The 20,262-nt window shown below is 40.4% G+C and overlaps 1 protein-coding gene across 2 annotated transcripts in view; it reads left to right on the top strand.

The window, feature by feature from the left end:
• The window catches only part of RBM20 (RNA binding motif protein 20), a 168,753-nt gene that overhangs the window by 10,089 nt on the left and 138,402 nt on the right, over positions 1-20,262 (top strand). The gene's annotated exons all lie outside the window — the stretch shown is intronic.

The raw sequence follows: 20,262 nt of genomic DNA, 5'->3' as shown, positions 1-20,262 counted from the left end.
AAGCGGAGGTAAAGAGGGGAACTTCTACAAACCATAGAACAGTATGTCTTCAATAAACTGAACTTTGTTCCAGAAGACTATTCATCATTATTGTCCAAGCTAAATTTCTATTTAGAGAATAAAATGGACGGAACTTGTTTGAAAGTAAAATAGAATAATTTTACTCTTTGTACTTCATTTTATGGTTGCATTTTAGATGTCCCAAGTATGAGTTTATGCAGAATAAAACAACAGCTTTCTTGTAATTTACATATTCCTGCCTTATGTGGACAGTTCAACTTTATTTCCTCTTTGGATATAGTATACAGACTATGAGCCTGATCTTGCAAAGCCTTATTCACACACATGAGGGTTACTTATGGGCTCCAATCCTCTCCGCAAACCTCACAAAGCATCCTGAATATTACCATTAAGCTTTCCCTCTGAAGGCACTGGAGCTGCGGTACAAAAACACTTAAATACAATAATAATTAATAACAAAGACTTGATAAATATACAATAGAGGCCAAAGAAAGAAACATCTAAACCATGTACCATCCTATTTTAAAGGGGCATGGTATCTGGGAGGAGATACTACACCGGGTCCAACATTAATTAAAATAGAAATCTATACAATGTTGTCTTCGAAACAGGTGAGGGATGGGCTGAGACAGGTGTCCAGTCTCGATAAACTGCCACATCCCAAGGTTCTCCACATTAAGGATGATAGCTATCTGACTGCAGACATAAAAATAAGCAATTACAGAATTTAAAACTTCTCACCCGATCCATTGTCATGCTATTATAACTCAGCTATGCATTAGAAAGCAAATACTGTTGGTAACACTGCACAATTTTATCACAAATCTTGCATTTTTGTGGTGTTTTGCTTAAAACCTCAGCTCCTGAGAATGTCAGGTTTCTTTTTTTGGGGAAAAAAAAGTTGTTTGGTTCTCATGGCTGTAGTGTGAACAAAGTGCGAACCCTACAGATTAAAAAAACAGAAGGCAAATAAAAACGCAACCTTTATTTTTGAAAACCTCATGATTTTAAGCATATCTCATGTTTTTTTGTGGTCTAATTCATGACTTTTGAATACTTGGCGTTAGCAGAAGGTAAAGCTGTGGCAGTTTGAATTGATGAGGTTTCAAAAACTGGAGTGGGATGTTGATCATTTAATGAAGATTTCACGGTGTTGCTGTGTGAGATCATTAAAAAAATTCTTCTCCAATTCATTCTGCATGAAGGAAGTGTCCCTCTGAGTGACACATGTCAGGACCATACAATTCCCTCTACGCCTCTCAAGCACCATGGTAGGGGCTAGATGGGCAGACTGCATGGGGTCTCTGCTCAGACGCCATATAGGCCAGCGTGGAGTTGACTGGGGACAGTCCCGGAGGGAGGACATAAGGTCCCTGCTTACACAGATCCAGTGATCCAAAAGCCCCATTTGGAGGGAGAGGAAGGGTGACAGCTATTCTAGGATGGAATAGCTAGGAACAGGGGCCACACTGACTACGGAAGTTTATTTATTAACTGAAAACAAGAACAACCTTTTAATGTTTTGAGAACCATCCAGCTGTGCACTCAATTAGCCTCAGAAATCAAACACTCCTGTTACTGTTTCTCTCCTCCTCCTCCTCCTCCTGTTCCTTTTGGTTACTCGCTACACCCACTTGTTGCATCTTGTGTTAAAATAGACTGTAAGATCTTTGGGGCAGGTACTGTCTGTTACTGCGCATATGTGCAGCGCCTAATCCCATGGGGCTCTGACCCTAACTGGGGGCTCTGGCTACTACTGCAATGCAAAACCTACCTGTGGGGTTGGAGGCTGAGTTGCAAAATTCACGTTGTCATGTGACGACAGTAGAGAACAAAGCGACAGCTGCTTTCTTCAAAAACCAAAGAGGGAACTCCATTATAATAAGGAAAAACAATTTTCTCCTTTAAAGCTAATGTATCCTCTGCTTTGTTGTACAGCTTTTGACTGGCTCCCTGCTACAGATGTAAAGAAACCTTGTACCTGTCCTCGTGTATGAACAATTGTTTACTAGGGCTTTTAACAGGTAGGGCTAAGACTTCACCCATATTGCTTATTGACTTAATAGTAGTCAATGTAAGAGATTTCCCCCCCCCCATGTGTTTTAATTGAACACCTCTCTTATTTGTAGCGTTGAAAACAAAAGTTTTTGCTTTACCATTTCTTCAAGTTAAAGCACTATTAATTCAGAGTTGGTAACAATGTCCCAAGGCTGAGTATTTGATTGGCAAGTTTTAGCTTTGAGTAAATTTTCACAGCTGATCTACAAATCCCTGATGGACCATTAGATGCTTGACAGTAATGCTGGCAGGCACCACTATAATAATTGTAGTTTAAAGTTTGTTATATTTAGCGTTCTCAGCTTTAGTTGGAAGTCTGATGTGGCTGACCACTGTTAGAGATATCTCATTACAAATATACCACTACATTATCTGCATATCTTTTGCCAGTCAATTTTAAATTGGAAGTTGCTGTCCATACCAAACTGTTGAATGGCAATTTTGACCCATATTGACTCGCAGTGGGCAAAGTATGGGATGTCAGAGGATCCAATTAGTGACAAATGGACCCCAGTTCTCAAGTTTCCATAGAGAATTGCAGCACATCACCTCCCACTTCCCACCTTCTCCCCGACAATACACACACACGATGGCTGAGAGAGTTATTTAGTCAGGGAAAAGTTTCTTAAAGTTAAATGTGATGAAGATCCACATCTGGTCCAGTTAGACTGAGAAACACATGACTTCCTGATGTTATTTTAAATGGCAAATACTGAGGTAAACTTATTTATCTGCAGCAAAGTTGGCAAGTATACGGGTGACCACTAAACTCTAAGAGGAGGACTGGCATCCTAGCACAGGTGCCAACAGGCACTTCCAGCAAGACTTCAGTTACTTTTATTGTTTGTGATTTGTATCACCATAGCACCTTGGAGCCCTAGTCATGGACCAGGATCTTCTTGTGCCAGGCGCTGTACAAACATAAAAGCAATGGTAGATTTGCAAATGCAAGTGGAAGGCTGGTAAATGAAACAAGCCTTTTAGTATGATAGACATTGAAAACCATGGCTCAGATCGACATCAGTACACCAACGCAGCTGGAAACAGACAAGTTACTACTAGTATAGGAGTGGCTATGACGTTGCCTGTATCAAGCTTCTGAGAACACCCCAGGTAAATTAGGGGCCTGATTGAGGGTCTAGTGAAGTCAGTGGAAAGACTCCCTTTGACTATACTGGCCTTTGGATCATGAGCTACTGGTTCCAGAAGCCTGGGCAGACTCAGAATGAGCTGAGTGCTCAGGTAGTGAATAAAAAGTGCTGTGGTTTCTCTCCTGACAAATCTTGAGTGAACGTTAGACTTGCCATGTGATGTAATCTGGTGCACTTCCTTGTGGGAGTGAGCGGTGATTGCTCAGTAGTATAGGAGAAGGGGTAGGAAGGTGATCGCTGCCCTAGGTAAGGAATATTTCCTCCCTTCCCTCTTTGGGTTTGGACAAAGAGAAATTAAATGTAATGCAAAATGATTTTTGACTGACTATATCCAAATTTAGAACATAAGAACGGCCATACTGGGTCAGACCAAGGGTCCATCTAGCCCAGTATCCTGTCTTCTGAACCCCTTCAGCCTTTTCTATGGAAGCTAAATCAGCAGCTCTTACATAAATCAGTAAATCCTTTTCTGTATTTCATTATACATGAAGACAATTTTAAAGGCAATATCTAAACTATCTATCAATGGGGCAGGAAGAAGGAAAAATGGTCTCTGGTATTAACTCAGGCAACTTTGAAATTTTTGATTTGGAAAAAAATTGTCCAGTGATGAATTCACATTAAAATTTATATATTAAGAGAACCTGAAATTGTGTCCCTAAGGGTCCTGCTGCAACGTAAATAAAAAACCTGTGTGATGCAGTCAGCCATGATAAAATGCGCATTGAAAGTGTGCTCTTGATGGAGGGACAGAAAAAGTTGGTTTAAAATGTTTCCTTGCGAGGAAGCATCTTTGGTTGATAGACATCCATTATAAACGAAATAGGATCAATCATCATCATCATCAGTCCTTGCTTTCAAGTGGCTTTGCATTCCATTTGTGGCAGTGAGCTCTCCAGTAGAACTTCCCGCTCTTGTGGCAGAAACGTGATGCTAAGGGTGTCTGAGCCAGTTATGATATCAGACACTTAAACTAGATAAATCTTTAAGAGAAACGGTTTTAAAGGAAACAAAACGAATTGCTTTCGTATGAACTACGCCAACACATGAAACCATGCCGATGGCAGAAAGAAAGAAGACCTCCCCAAGCTCATACATTTTTTATGGGACAATGATTTGCAAAATAATAGAAACTTTGTAGTGTTGTACAGAAATGAGGTAGGACTTTAGCAAATATATCAGCCAAAAAACAGTATTAGAATAAGAAAATGATGTGAAGAAGATGGATATGAGCAAATACAGCTGTCAAAATCTGGAAGAAGTATAAAGCGACGAGCTCTCCGTTTCTTCCCTGAAGGAGTGGGAAGCAAGTGAATATGGGCCAGCTTGCAAACCCCTTGGTGAGCAGTTACTCACTGAGATAGTGAGACTCCTCATGGAGTGACAGGATTATTCACTGAGTAAGTGCTCATCAGCTTGAGTAAGGGGTTTACAATCTGGCACTAAATGGCAACAGTGGGTCCAAGTGGTCCCATTGACTTGGATGCCAGAACTTGCTTGAGGATAGAGTTTATAGGATCTGGCTTGATACGAGTCCCTGCTTAAGAAAAGAATTATATGAGGAAAAATGAATCTTAAATAATTTATTTTGATGATTATCTTGCCCTAAATTACCGGTGGGGGAAGGCTATCAGAGAGGGCAATGGATGAAGTAATAAGTCCATCAGCTTTTTGTGGCTATGGGAAACCCTAGGTATCATACAGAAATTAAATCAAGTCAGTGTTTTCTTATGGGTTTTTTCCTCATGTCCATAGGTGCCATCTTTTTTTTGCTCGTCGGTGCTCCTCTCTGCCCTGCCCCTCTGTTCGAGCAGCAGGTGGGGCGTCCGGAGGAAGAAGCTGAGTAGGGGCGAGGCCTCAGGTCGGAGCATGGGTGGAGCAGGGGGCAGGGCCACGGTCTGGGTGCCGGGGCTCACAAAAAATTAATTCAACCCTGTGGGTGCTGCGCATCCCCTATTTTTTTTGTGTGGGTGCTTGAGCCCCAGAACACCCACGGAGTTGGCGCCTATGCTCACGTCATTAAATGTTTTCTGGCTTAAGGGTTTTCTTTTCCTCGTATTGTTTAGAATTAGACTAAAACTATTTTTTCCCCCAGAAAAAATGGAGGGAATTGGTTGTATCTTTATGGGAGGCTAATCAAAATCTCACAATTTAAATAATGAGTGAGACAGTCTGCAATAAGTAAAATGCACCTATATCCTATTCAGTCAGGCATAGGTAATTTGGAAGAGAATGCAACATGCTCACAGCATTCACAACATGACAGTTTCATGCATCATTGGATGTGAATGCAATGCCAATGTTTGTTCCTGAAATGTTCTTTTCCTCAAAATAGGTGAAGAGGTCAGTTTTTTTTACTTGGTTTTGTTAGAAATTGATATATGGTTCAGTGAAAAACTGAAAAAAAAGATTTGCCCTTGTCCCATGCAATGTTAACCTTTCAGCAGCCTATAGTATCTGAAAGTTCTCTGACTGGTTTGTGTGCCTTTGAGCTTGAATGGCCCAAGGAAGTAAACCAGAACTTTTTCCTGCTTCAAAGGGTGTACGGATTTAACTGGGACTACAGCAGTTTATTAATAGAACCTGCTGCATTTCCTTCATACAAAAATATGAAGAGCGCTTTGCTGAGAAAAATTTTTGCTGCGCCTCTCTGTCTTTATGGCTCGCTCATCACCCAGCTAAAATTAAAAAGTGAAGTCAGGCTGTTCTTGCACTCTATTTTTAAATTGTTTTAGCATATGAATGTGAGTGTGAAATCTTTCTTTAGGCCTCCGTTAACTCAATTACCCACTTATTCAAAACATTCTCGTCTCAAATTACTGGATTATAACTGCGTTAACATGTTCTGTGTACATGCTGGAAAGTATGGCTTTCAAGGTAACATGCTTTTCTTTAGCTACCTGTATTTATTTTATTTGTTTGTTTTGCTCAGTTTGTAGTTATATAATCACTAACCAGTGATGATAAGAGACATCACAGAAGGCCAGCCAGTGTCTTTAAAATCTGCCTTGATCTTCAAGAATCCTAGTGAATAGAAATAAAAAAGATTATCTATACAATTCCTCCTCTCCTAGGAAGCATTACAGCTAAGGCTGGATGAAAACCCCTCTCTTCCCACCCCCAATTCTTTTTCAAGTGACAAATTTTCATTTTAAATTATTCATGGGAAATTTTCAGATGGGAACAAAATTTTCATTTCATTTAATTAGAATTGACATTTTTATTTTGATTTGGATTAAAATGTTTGTTCCATTTTGGTTTACAAAAACTGGAAAAAATATTTTAAATTTTTGGATCTTTGTTTTTCACCTTCGTATCTTTTTCTTTTTGTCACTCAATTGAATAGAATGAAATATTTCTAGGCTTTATTTTTTTTCACTTTTTTCCTTTATTTCACTCTAATTTTTCAACTTTAGAAAAGTTGCAAGTGACAAAAGGGAAAATGAAACATTGTAACTTTCCCACCCAGTAACTTTACATTTTGTTCTTAACCTTTTGAAAAGTTAGAGAGCAGCAAAATTAGGGTTATTTTTCCTTTTGTCACTCTTCAGAGCTTTTCCATCTTTAGAAAAGTTGCAAAATTAGAGAGTAGAAAAGAGAAAAAAGAAAAAAGAAAAGTGTGTGTGGGGGAAATAAGGGGAAAAACCCAACAAGCTTCCCTCCCCATCCTGTCCCTGGACTTTTTGCAGTCAATGGCGAAAAGGAGGAAAACAAATATTCAAAATTTTGAATTATTTTGAAAAATAAAATGACAATCACAAACCATAACTAAATGAAAATATATTTGTTTAGAAACAGTCACTAAAAAAAACTGAAAGAAAAATGCCAAACAACATTTTCCTCTAATATATATAAATTAGCAAGACATTTTTTCCTTTGAGACATTTTGTCATGTTGAGAGACCTGCTATTTCTTGAAACATAGGGATTTCTGATCCCTGAGATATTGTAATCCCATGAAGAGTCTCTAGTGGTCACCATCAAAATGAATAGGAAAGCATTGTGTTCACAAAGAGAGAAATCATTGCTCCCAGATTCTTGATGTGTGTTATTTTAGTTTCAGACAATTACATTAATGAGGGAATACAGGGCCTGATCCAACTCCCACTGAACTCAATGGGAATCTTTCTAGTGACTTAATGGAAGTTGGATCAGTCTCATAGTGAGTGGACTTTCCTCCTTCAAATCTCTTCTTTGCCATGATGCCTATAAGACATTAGCCAGTTAATGATGGGTTAAAGATCAACCATGAAAATAAATGGCACTTATATCATATATTTAGTATTATCAGGGGAAAAATTGCATCTCTATATAAAGATTGTATATATTTCCTCTGCACAGGCTTCCTTAGCTTGTAAGATCTTTGGAGTGTGGACCATGTTATGTGTTTGGGTAGCAGTGTAGAATCTTGATCCTGATTAGGGCTTCTGGACACTACCGTAATATAAATGGTAAACTTAAAAGGAAACTCTTGAGGGCATTTATTATTGCTTTGATTCTGTTCCATTGTTTCTTTTGGGGTGTGGAAGCAGACCCTGGGTGATGAGCATGGTATAAAATTTAGATGGCCACGCATTCTTAAGACTTCCCCAATTTCTTTCCTTGTGAAGTTGAGAGCTGGCTGAGGTTTCAAGAATCTTAGTAAAGAGTCTTAGACCATGGCTCATCCTCAGGACAAAACTACTACATTGAGCAAATTATTTAATCAGAGGAGCTTTCAAAAGTCAGGGATTTGAGAGGTTTCATCTTGAACTTATGCATCAGAGAAGAAGCCACCACCTTCCTTGGTGGTTTTCCATGTTCACTCAGTCAAGTTCCTTTGTCTCCAACAGGAAACAAAGGTGCCTCTCTTGATCAAGGTTTGGTCTAGGGGTGACTGAGGCATAATGTCTTTGGTTCCATGTCCTCTCTCACCTCTCTTTCCCCTGCCACCCCAAATTGGAGTCAAGGCTTCAGGCTTTGCATCAGTGCCCTGCTAGGATTCCTTTGTTGATTATTCTTGTTCAAGTGGTGGTCAGGCCTCCCTCAGTTGTTTTGTTGTAGAGTTAGGTAGTGATACTGACGTTGGAGGAGGAGGAAAGTTTAGAAAGGCATTTCCTGTAGTGTCCAAAGCCTCCTGGAATCGTGTAGAGTGGGAATGTGTAGCAGGGTCAAATGCCCCCTATGTGCCCCTGCCTCCTTGTAGCCAGTGTTCCGTCTTGGAGTGTTCAAATAAAACTTCACCCAGGCTTTTTCTTGGTAAAAAATACACCTTATTGGGAACTGGGTGAAAATAAACTGCAAATAAAACTAAAAATCCCAAAGTCCATTCCTAAGTCCACGCAACACAAGGTTTCTCTTCTTCCTCCTAGGCCGTCCTACCTGAGGCCTTTGCAGTCTCTTCACTGCTTGTACAGGGTCTCGCTAAGGCCTCCCTGCCAGGGGCAACTACTTTGGTATCAGGGTCTCCCCTGAAGGACCCTGTCCTCACTCTGTGCAGACTCTGCCACAATTTCTTGAACTGCTGCCCCTGTTGCTCTTTGTAGGGAATTACCTGATCCACCCCAGGTGTGCCTCATTCTGTAATCAAGATTGGCTAGTGTCAGCCCTTTAGTGGCAAGCCACCCTGTTACAGAATGTTTAGGCCTACCTTTGGGCCTAATAAAATAGTAAACCCGTTCTGAGAGTGCCATCTTTTGGGCTGGTCATGCAAGTGGTCCTTTGCCCCTGTCTAAGGTCTGCATGCTATCCATCTGCACGGCATCTTTCTGCTTATCTGTCTCTCCTGCCCACCAGAAATACCTGAGATTCCATGTACTTGGGTGTTAGCTGATAACACATTTCTGTTGCTGGATAGAGTATCATGTTGCTCTTCATGGTGATAAACAGTAGTATGGCCAGATAGCTAGACAGTGATGCCAAGTAACACAAACCTGGAGCCACAATATTTCTGACATATCCTTCCATGCCAACCTTTATGCTTGAAATAGCCTGCCTACTAATATGTGCCCCATCCCCCGTTCCTTCTTCGGAAAACCCTTGGAAAACCATCTGTCCTGTTAAATGTTCTAGCTGTAATGACCACTATCCGCCCTGTTCCTTCTGTACTGTGCTAATTTCTGTTGTCATCTCTTCTGCCTTTAGATTGTAAACTTGTTCACATAGTTATGCTTGGCATATTTTGCCTTTTAAAAAAAAAAAGTATACATTTTTCGGCTCCGCTTCCATAAATGGAAAGTTTCACTTTCCGAGTTAAATCTGGACAACGTGGCTACTTGGGCAACAGGTTAATATCAGCCATTTTTTACACTGATCAATTTTTCAGGTGTTGGCAATGGCCCAACATTCATGATGATGTCAGGGAATCTGTATTTATTCAAAGACTCTATAATTCTTAGATTGCTGTTTATTCAGGAAGTGTTACTTGACTGTGAATGGAATCTACTTTCCTTTACAATATACAGAGATACCGCTGATGGCACCAAACTGTCTGCATTTTTAAGTTTCTATAAATATTGTTAAAATGTTGACTGTTAATTTTTGTGAATTAAAATACCCACAGTGCTTATTCAGAGGCCCAGTAAGGAAACAAAGTTTCAGGAATTCATGAAAATGCTTAAGCATTCATTAAAGTCTTCAAGAAAAGCAGAAATGTGGGTGGCTTGCTGAATTGGGGCCTGGTCTAGGTGCTTGCACTGTGCTCAACACCCTGGTATCTGAGCACCTTACAAGTGTTAAAGGTACTCTCAGGCATGCATGTTTTGCGTGTGTGTGGACACTGTAAAACGAATGCAGAACCAAACACACGAGTCTACACAAGAATCCTTATTTTCACATTGGAAAATAAACCCTTTTACAGATTAACCATTTATTTGTATTTCTTTCCTTAGTTTTCCTACAATCTTCATATTTAGCCACAAATTTAGTAGCCCCTGAAAAGAACAGGAAATATCTTGATAGATGTTCAAAGCACTTCCCTCTTATAGGGCTGATTTTGCAAGGAGTAGTGAATGCAGTTCTGAAGTGTTGAGTGCCCTCAGCTCACACTGACTTCACTGAGAGTCAAGGGTACTCAGCACCTTTCAGAATTGAACCTCTGGTGCATAGTAATTGTGAGATGAAGTTTTCAAATAAACATACAGAAGAAAGTGGGTTTTCTGAGTTCTCCATCTTACTGTAGTTGTGAAAAAGTAGTCCATTGTGATCACAGTTGTACATACGATCTCTGCCTTTCTAAAACAAGATTGTGCCCAGCTCCAATGCAGGTGTGGAAGGGGGAAGATTTGCACAAGGAACAATAGAACACAAGTGTTCTGTGGGCTCACGGAGCTCAAGGACTGGCCATTTATGGCCAGAACTAACAAGACCGCATGCTGCATGCTTTCAAAGGAGGGTGTGGGATAGCAGAGAAGCAGTGCTTTCCACAATTCTAGGAAGCCTTGAGCCTGAGTTAGGCACAGTGCCTTTTGGAGCATCCCATTGGTCAGTGGGCTTCAGCATCATCACCAGGGCAGGGTGGTAGCTACGTACCAGGTTCTCATCCATGGAGTTTCCCTGTTATTGTCCATGACTAATTTTGTTTAATATAGAGACACCTCCATATTCTCACTAGCAGGTGTTTTGAAGCCATAAATTGTGTCTTTAAAACTATAACAGGATTCAAAAAGGAACTAGATAAGTTCATGGAGGATAGGTCCATCAATGGCTGTTAGCCAGGATGGGCAGGGAATGGGTGACAGGGATTTGCCAGAAGCTAGGAATGGGTGACGGGGTGGATCACTTGATGATTCCCTGCTCTGTTCATTCCCTCTGAAGCACCTGGTATTGGCCACTATCGGCAGACAGGATACTGGGCTAGATGGACCTTTGGTCTGACCCAGTATGGCCATTCTTATGTATTCTAAACCATCATATGAAACTCAGGCAACTTTTCTTTTGCTAATGCAAGGCTAATACTCTTCTGTTAAGGATAAATAGATTAGCATAGCAATTGCCATTTAAAATTAATCTGCTGACACTGACATTGCTTATAACCAATAAGCTCTGTGAATCTTCTAGCTCACTCAGAAATTGGAAAGAAAATTTTATGGGCTGGAGCGATTATGGTAGAGAGGTTAATGGGCATTTATAAAGAGTAAATGAAATGAGTTTCTTTAGATAGCTGAACTGTTTAGCAGTCACCACTGTCGGTTTTAAAAATCTTACTGGCTTTAGCATGTGTGCAGCAGACACTTTAAATGCTGTACTGTGCCTCTCAATGGAATATTGAATTAAGTGAGCAGAGGATTAGAAACTGTCGCTGGTATTTAACAGCTTGAAAATTTTACCCATTTATTTGGATGGTATGTTTTTTACATGAACAGGTTTACTAGCTAATTTAAACATTTTGTTTTAAATCTAAGACTATTAAAAATTCTAATGATGTTTTCTTCATATAGTGGCATTGAAAGCAGTTATTATTATGAGCCATTAGTGTTTTACATACCAACCACTCTGAATTAAAGCTGTATATGTGGCATATTTAATTTGCTATGGTTGTATCTTGGAATTTTAGCATTATACAGTCAGTTTGGTACTTAACATTGACCGTGGGTCTGAGAACCTCTCACTTGATAACAGACTTTATGGTGCAATGCTGAGGCAAATCAAGGTTAAGTTTTTATTCTACAGCTGCCTTCAGTGACAGATGGGAAGAGGCAGCAGGGGTTAGGGGTTAGGACACAGAACTAACACTCCAGAAGTCAGGAAACATTGATTCTATTTTTGGCTCTGCTAATGACTTGCTATGTGACCTCTGGCAAGTCACTTTATCACCTCTTTGTCTCTATTTCCCTAACTGTAAAATGGGGCTAATGCTGCTTACCTACTTCCGTAAAGCACTTAGAGAGCTACAGATCAAAATCTGCTCTATAAATGATGATAATAATAATAATAATTAATTAATAAGTAATTAACAATTTTCCTCTGGTTTAGCAGAATTTCACATCACAGCATGTTGTGTAACTGTTACTTTTCATACTTGCAAATGGTGCTTTGCCACATTTTATTTAACCAGCAAGAGCATAAGAGAATATTTTTATACTGCACAATATGTTTATTATTATTATGTATTATTATTTTTTAAAAGTGCTTATGCGCTCTCCCCTTGAAGGGAATGGTATCTCGCCTTCCCATTCATTTGCACTGGAGTTTTCTTTTTAAGAAATATTTGCTGTGTGCTCCTAGTGGCTAGTTTAATTTAAACATCTTAGTTGTGGAATTTTTGTTTCTTAAGAGTGGCATGAGACCACATGGAACTCATTACAGGACTGGGATCTTAGATTTCACTTCAAAGACCAATTGTAAAATTTAATTTGTTTTAATTTAAAGGTAGACAAAAAAAGAAACAACCCGTAAAACAATAAAAGTTGCATATTTTCCCGAAGCTGTAAAACTAAACCAGCATGTAGCATCTGCTCCCAATGAAGTCAGTGGGAAAGTTATTAACTTGAATGCTTCAAGCCTTTAGAGACTTGAAGTTTGAATTAACACAGGGCAGATGCCCCTTCCAGCTGATTCTGAAGTGCAGATTATCCCCTGGCAAAATTTTAAAAATGTGTCAGAAATGATCAACTTACATGCAGTTTAAACAGCTCTGACTTTATTTTAGGAAACAACCTATTTTTTCTTTTAGCAAAAATGATGATACTGGGACTTATAAGAACAATATAAAGGGGTTTCTTCCATGAACTGGTATAACAGCCAAAGAACTAGCAGCAATTCAGGGAAATATAGCAATAATTAAATGAAATATTCAGAACCATAAAATAAAAAAGAATATCCCATTATATTAAGCAAAGGAAGATGTATACCCGGATTACTTTATTTATTCAACTCAAACTATTTATTTATATATATTTATAAATTTATTTATTTCACTCAAATCACTTTAGAAAAGATGTTTTACAGTTATTAATATTAATAACTCTTCCAAGACGTGAAAACTCCTTCGTTATCTCCAAAATGATCAAACCCTTGTCCTTCCAAAGTAATCCCCACTGATTTAAACAGAAGTTTGTGTTAGGGTGGAAAATTGAATGAAAAGCAGAATTATTTGGTGTAATATATATTATTATATATTGACAGGAAGGATTGTTAGTTATTCAGTCTGATGCAAAGCCCGAGGTTTAAGGTCCCATTAGAATCAACCCTTCTATTCTTTGGTTGCAATCCTAAAAAATAATGTTCTCTCCCAAATTATGTGCTATGCTTTGGCTCTCCTGTCAATGTAGGTTAGGATTATAGCAAGTATTCTGAACAGTTGGATGAGTGTGCAGATGTGTAATTTTTTAGCAATGAGTATGTGAAACATACCAGGCGGTGGCTACAGATAATTTGGATTGTGCTACAAGGTTATCTTAAATTCACTGATTTTCATTCATTGCATTTAAAATAAATTAGTGATCCACTTTTGGGACAAGTCCTATGAAAAGCATTTTTAAGATTAACAGATCTTAAAACAGGGCATCACAGAACACATGGTTTTATTTATTTTAATGTTAAAATTAGGTCACAAACTCCCGTCCCCCCCCCCAACCATTTTAATTTCACTTAGTATAAAGAGGAAAATCTGTTCAGATTTTTCACTTTCCTTTAACATTTTTCTAAATTTGTGCACTTACATGGTTCCTGTTCTTTTGATCTTAAACTCTACCCCACTGTGCTTAAGGCTAAATAAGTCTTCAATGATTGTCCCTTCATTGAACCAAACCAACTGAGGAGTCAATGGGAGTCTTTCCACTGACTTAGGCTTTGTCTACGCTACTGCGGTAAATTGACCTAAATTACACTACTCCAGCTATGTGAATAACGTTGCTGGAGTTGACGTAGCGTAGGTCCACCCACTGCGGTGTCTACACCGTGCTGCGTTGACGAGAGACGCTCTCCCGTCGAGTTACCTTACTCGTTCCGGTGGAGTACTGGAGTCGACCGGAGAGTGCTCTGCTAAATCAGAACCAAATCAGACACTTGACTATCCAGACTGGAAAGCAGACAATTCCATCCATGAAAATTACTTCACCAGGGAACACTCTTGGCTGCTGTGTTGTACACTTGTGCATTCTTCAGCTGTATCTTCACCGACAAATGGGATGTTCAGTCCGCTCCCAGTGTAGCTCCACTGGTGACAATGGAAAGTGTAACATACACAGGCTTGTGTTTTCACCACCATATGGTCTTAGTCATTAATTTAGATGATAAACTCTTTGGAGCAGGGACCATGTCTTTCTGTGTTTGCTGTGAAGAGCCTATCATGCTTGTGGATGCCATAAAATATTAAATACAAGTCACTACCAACCCAGGGAAACTTTAGATCAGCGTCCTATTAATGAAAAATTCTGTATCTCACTTAGGGTGACCAGATCACACAGGTGAAATATCGGGACGTGGGGGGGGGGTAAGCAAAAAAAAAAAAAAAAAAGCCGGCGGCAGAGCAAAAAAAACCCCCAAAAAACCCCCGCCGCCGGAGCTCCACGCCCCGCCCCTCCCCAGCTTGCCTTTGCTCCGTCTCCGTCTCCACCTCCCCCCTCCCTCCAGCGCTTGTGCCGCCATACAGCTGATCAGCGCAAGCCTGGGAGGGAGGGGGGAGGAGGAGGAATGCGGCATGCTTGGGGAAGAGGCGGGGCTAGGGCGGGGATTTGGGGAGGGATCCAATGGGGCAGTGAGGGGGTGGGGATTTGGGGAGGGATCCAATGGGGGAAGGAGGGGGTCGAGTCGGGGCGGGCTCCGCTCCGCCTGTGAGCAGAGGCAAAATATAGGGACAATTCGTGTCCCGACCGAAGGTAGGTTGAGACACGGGACAAATAAATAAGCAAATATTGGGACAGTCCCGATAAAATCAGGATGTCTGGTCACCCTAATCTCACTACCATACTCCTGAGCTATCCAATCCACTTCTAGACCACATCCGTAAATTCAGATATAAAAGAGGATTGCTTGAAAAAAAAAAATCCGATAAGGGTGCAGCCTGGAATTTAAATTCACACAGATGAGATACTTTTGTTCAAAACAATAGCCTGCTTAGTAAGTCAATAGCATATTCTACAAATCTCTCTTCGTGTGTTCATGCTGGAGCTCAAATGGGTTATGTTGTAAGTGAGGAAAAGATTTAGATTACTTCACAGTATTTGTGGTTTTCTTGTAACATTTTCCAGATGGCAGAACGTGATATGACCTATACTGTGTCATTTGCTTCAGTGAAAGCTCAGCCATACCTAACAAGTAACTAAGAACCTTGTAGGAGTTCATCATGCTAATACAACCATAGCTGATTAATCCAAACAGTCTTTATTACGGGGTCTGCACAGATTAACAAGTCAGTGGTCAGTGAATGCTGGAAGATTGATTACCGCCTAAATCTCTCCGATAACTAGATATCTAACGTGAATTAGCTCGTTCAAACTGTACTCGAGTTGATGAATTCCATTTTTCTAAGGACCATTAAGTAGTTCACAGCCACTGCATTGTGCGTTTTGTTAAAAATCAGATTGTTTTGTTAACAATCAGATTTTAACAATATTTGTGGGTTTGGTATTTTTCCTTGAAAAGACTAGCAGTAGGCAAACTTTATTTTGCATTGGCTTTAAATAAAATGCATAATGGCTGACAGGCTAACTGAAGCTTGCTGTTACTCATAATTCTGCTGGTGTCATTGCAGGAATGTTGTTTACTAATTGATGCTTTTATTAGGCTGAGGAATAAGACACATACATTTTTCAAAACGGACCATAATTTGAATGTTTTTAACAGGCTCTTAAGGGTAAATCCCGCATCTTCTCAGCAACGATGGAAGACCTCAGATGTACTGCGGTGGGACAGATATGAGTCTTTGTGCAGGGGCAGAATCTGGGGAGCACACATGGAGTGAAGTTCCCCTGCATAGCAAGGAGCCCAGCTGTGTAGGGCTCCCTATCCGAGTCCCCAGAGAGCAGAGTTGTAGTGGCCCAGGGTTTGCAGATCCACTGATCATCATCGCCAGTGGAGCAGGAGTGCAGATAGATAGAGTCCCTCTATCTCTTCCACTAGGCCCATCTACTTAGGTTAGGTACAGGAGAGAGGGTGAAAGGAGAGGGGGCGGGAAATGTTTGGAAGAGGTACAAACTTTCATAGGACATTAGCCAACCTCTGAGGAGTTAGGAAGAAACTTCCCCTATAGTCATGTTATTTCATAATTGCCCACTTCAGGATTTCTTGCACCTTCCTCTGAAGCAGCTGGTATTGGCCACAACTGCAGATGGGATATTGGGCTAGCTGAACTGGGCTGATCTAACAGGGCAATTCCTCTGTTATTGACACGTGTTCCCTAAGTAAAAAAAGGAGGTTTGCAATCAGAGTGGATTTTTTGGAGCACTGCTTAAAAAATGAAGCAATTGCTACCATAATTTATATTTTAAAATAACTTTTGAGCTGTATCTAATTTTAACGATTGTACCTTATGGATTTTTTCATATGGTTTTTATTATATATGGCATTACCAGGCTGTAAAATATTATTATCCCTTTTACCACGTTCCTAGGGAATTCTAAAACTCAGTACGGAAATGTCTCTTTGGTGGAAAAAAAATGATTTATATGATGCACATGTCTTATGGTATAGCTCTGCGATTATCTTTTCTTGTCTTTACTCTTTGTAACAAGCTTTTTGTTGTTCTGAGACATTCAATCCAGGCTCATTTATTGAATCAAGATGTCTCTGCCCTGTTCAGCCCTGCTGCTGCTGAATATACTTTGGAGTCTGATTTGTATTGCTTGTCCTGTGAAGCAAAACACGTCAGAAGATTTCAGAAATTAAAGAAATGCAGAAATGAATTAAAATTATTAGCTACGTTTTTACTTGACTCGTGACCAAACATTGAGAAGTGTGAGCAAATAGTGGACTTACCTATATCGTTAGAAGTAGTTACCTACAGGGAAGTAACTAAGGCCATAAGCCAACTGAAGAGTGGCAAAGCATCAGGCTGTGATAAGATAGATGCCATAATGTCCAAAGCTGGAAAGATTGTGAATTACATGTGCTGAATGGTTTGGGAAAAGGAGATCTGTCCTAATATCTAGAGAAGAAGTGTCATCTATAAAATCTCTGAAAAGGGAGACCAGCTTACTTGTGACAGCTGTAGAGAGCGACACTTCTGTCTGTGCCTGGAAAAGTGTTTTGCACTATCATTGTGATTAGGACAAAAACTGCTGACGATGAAGTATTCAGGGAAGAACAGGTTGGATTTTGACCCAATCCACCTCATCCCCAATATAACGCTGTCCTCGGGAGCCAAAAAATCGTACCGCGTTATAGGTGAAACCGCGTTATAGTGAACTTGCTTCGATCCTCCAGAGTGCGCAGCCCTGCCCCTCCGGAGCGCTGCTTTACCATGTTCTATCTGAATTCGTGTTATATCGGGTCGCGTTACATAAGGGTAGAGGTGTATGTCGTGTTCAGATCACATTTCCATCTTGAAAAGAATTATTGAGAAAGCAGAAGATGGTTTATGATGTCATTGATTTTACAAAAAGGTTTGATAGTGCCTACAGAGAAGCCCTCTGGAAGCTCCTGAGACCCTATGGAATTCCAACAAAGATTGTTAATTTAATAAAAGCTATGTCAGGACAGAGAATGGAGATACAGAATGGCTTAAGCTTGTTACTGATGTAAGGCAAGATTGTATATTCTCCCTATTTGTCTTCTGCATTGTCATAGACTTTGCAGTGAGAAGACTGATGGATGTTGTCATGGACACTGGTATGGTCTGGGTAAGAAATAAGCTGTGAGACCTTGATTTTGCAAATGTTATAGTCATATTAGATACCAGCTTGGATAGAATGAAAAGAGATTTTATGAGCATAAAAGCAGAAGTGCCAAAATGGGACACGCAGAAGACCTAGATGATTGAGACAGGGGAGAAAATGCTGCCAACTCTGGCAGATGTATGAGTGGTGAAAAAGAATACGAAAGAGTTGACTTCATCTATCTTGGAAGAACAATATCTGCTAATGGCCAGCTAACAAAGTGAAGGCAAGAATCGGTAAAGCCAGTGGATCATTCTCCAATCTGTCAAACATCTGGAAGAATAAGAAGATACGTATACACACTAAAATGAGATTGTACAACACTGTTGTCCTCCCAACACTATTGTACATGTCGGAAACATGGCACATAGTGGAAGCACTCAACGGGAAGCCGAATGCATGTCACCAGCATTGTTTAAAAAGAATCCTGGGAATTCATTGGAGAGATCATGTAACCAATGTAGAACTGTTGAGCCATACGGGTCAGCCAACTGTGGACTCAATAATTAGACAGAGATGGCTACAGTGGTTCACCCATGTCATCAGGCTACCCTGTGGCAGAAGCACAAGGTATGTCTTAGACTGGATTGCACCTGGAGGGAAGAGACAGCATGGAGGACAAAGAATGGCCTATCACAGGATAGTTGAAAAGGATGCTGCCATCATGGAGACAACTTATGATGGAGTCAGACATCTTGCTCTGGACAGAAAGCAATAGGAAGAATGGGTTTCTCAGGTGCCAGTAGGCACAGGCGAGTCTATGTCTAAGTAAGTAGACGTCACATTCAAAATGGGCTTGTACCAAAATTGACTGTACCGTGATCTGTGTACTTGTAACTGGGGATGGTGCTGGTTTCTCTTAGTGAGTGCCCATCATTCTGATGTTCAGTCCTGTCAGATGTAACACATTCTGGGTGACACTAGTGCATCAAGCTCCTCTGTCATGCCTCCTGGCTTTCCAGATGAGAGATCTCATGCCCTCAGCTGGGCTGTGGACAAGCAGCTGCAATTATTCCTTCCAGCTGCGGAGGAATGCTGTGGCAGCCTCTCTTCCTTCCCTCTTTCTGCACCCTTTGCATTCACCTGTGGAACATAGAGCCCCTTGGAAGGCAGGGGCAGGAGCTGGGGAAGAGAAAAATCCCTCTTTCCAATTCTTTTCCACAGCAACCACTTCCAGAAGCCATTGACTCCCTCCAATACCCTGGTCCCCACTAGCTCCTCCCCACGTGCCTTCTTACTTCTCAGGTGTGCATGGAGGAACAGGCTCTTGCCTCCTCAAGAAGTGCTCCCCTTGAATGGAGGGACACGGCGGGAGGAAATCAATGACTTTTTCTCGCTGGCAAGAAATGTCTCGCCTGACGTTTGCCAAGGATTTTGCAGCTTTGGATGTTTCTGAGTTGGAAACCGAGTCCTTTGGCTTTAGTTCGAGACACAGGAAATGCAGCTCAGAATTTGCTTGTGTGTGAGAGGCTGATGTAAATGCGGAACCGTTTTTCTTGAAAAATAACATTTATATGAAAACTTAGTATTTGCCTAGTAACCGTTTATCAAGTACTTTTTGGCACTAAGTGGTCTCTGCTTTTAAATAACCTAATTTGTGGAGGGGGCAGCGGGCATAAAAGACAACATTAATTTGGGTCTGTCGAGTTAACGTAGTATAGAGTGTCCAGATACCATATAGAGGAGGTCTAAATTCTGGCTGAAGGGAGCAGTCTGGCATGTCAGAGCACTAACATAAGGAGCAGACGCTGTGCTGGCCAGACACATACCACAGCTTTCCAAGCTAGACAGTCCTTGAGCAGAAAAGGTCACAATTGAGGTTACTGTGTGTGATAAAGTATTATTTTTAGAAATTAGAAATCACAGAAATTAGAGAGATCTGTAGGACACTCTATTCCTGCTTCTGCTCACGTAGGATTGTTACATACTTGAGTCCTTTTTAAAAAAAACTAAACTCCATACCAGTTTTAAAGGTCTATTTGATTTAAAACGTGTTTAAAAGTAGTTTCAGGTGTATACATGTCCTTCAGCCCCCTGGCCAATTTTATGGTTTTACAGCCTCATTTTCTTTTCCTCTTTTTTAATTGGAAAAATCCACACCAATAACTGAGAGAACTGTTTATATAGAAAGCACAGTCAAATGCACACTATATTTTCAGCAATCTTTCAGTGATAGCAGTTGAATGTGTTGTTTTTAACAGCAATTGGTCGAAAAAGAATTCAGGCACAAGTATGATT

This window comes from Malaclemys terrapin, chromosome 7 (assembly GCF_027887155.1).
Source record: "Malaclemys terrapin pileata isolate rMalTer1 chromosome 7, rMalTer1.hap1, whole genome shotgun sequence".
NCBI classification, from domain to species: Eukaryota; Metazoa; Chordata; order Testudines; family Emydidae; genus Malaclemys; species Malaclemys terrapin.
This window is presented reverse-complemented; position numbering and strand designations above follow the sequence as displayed.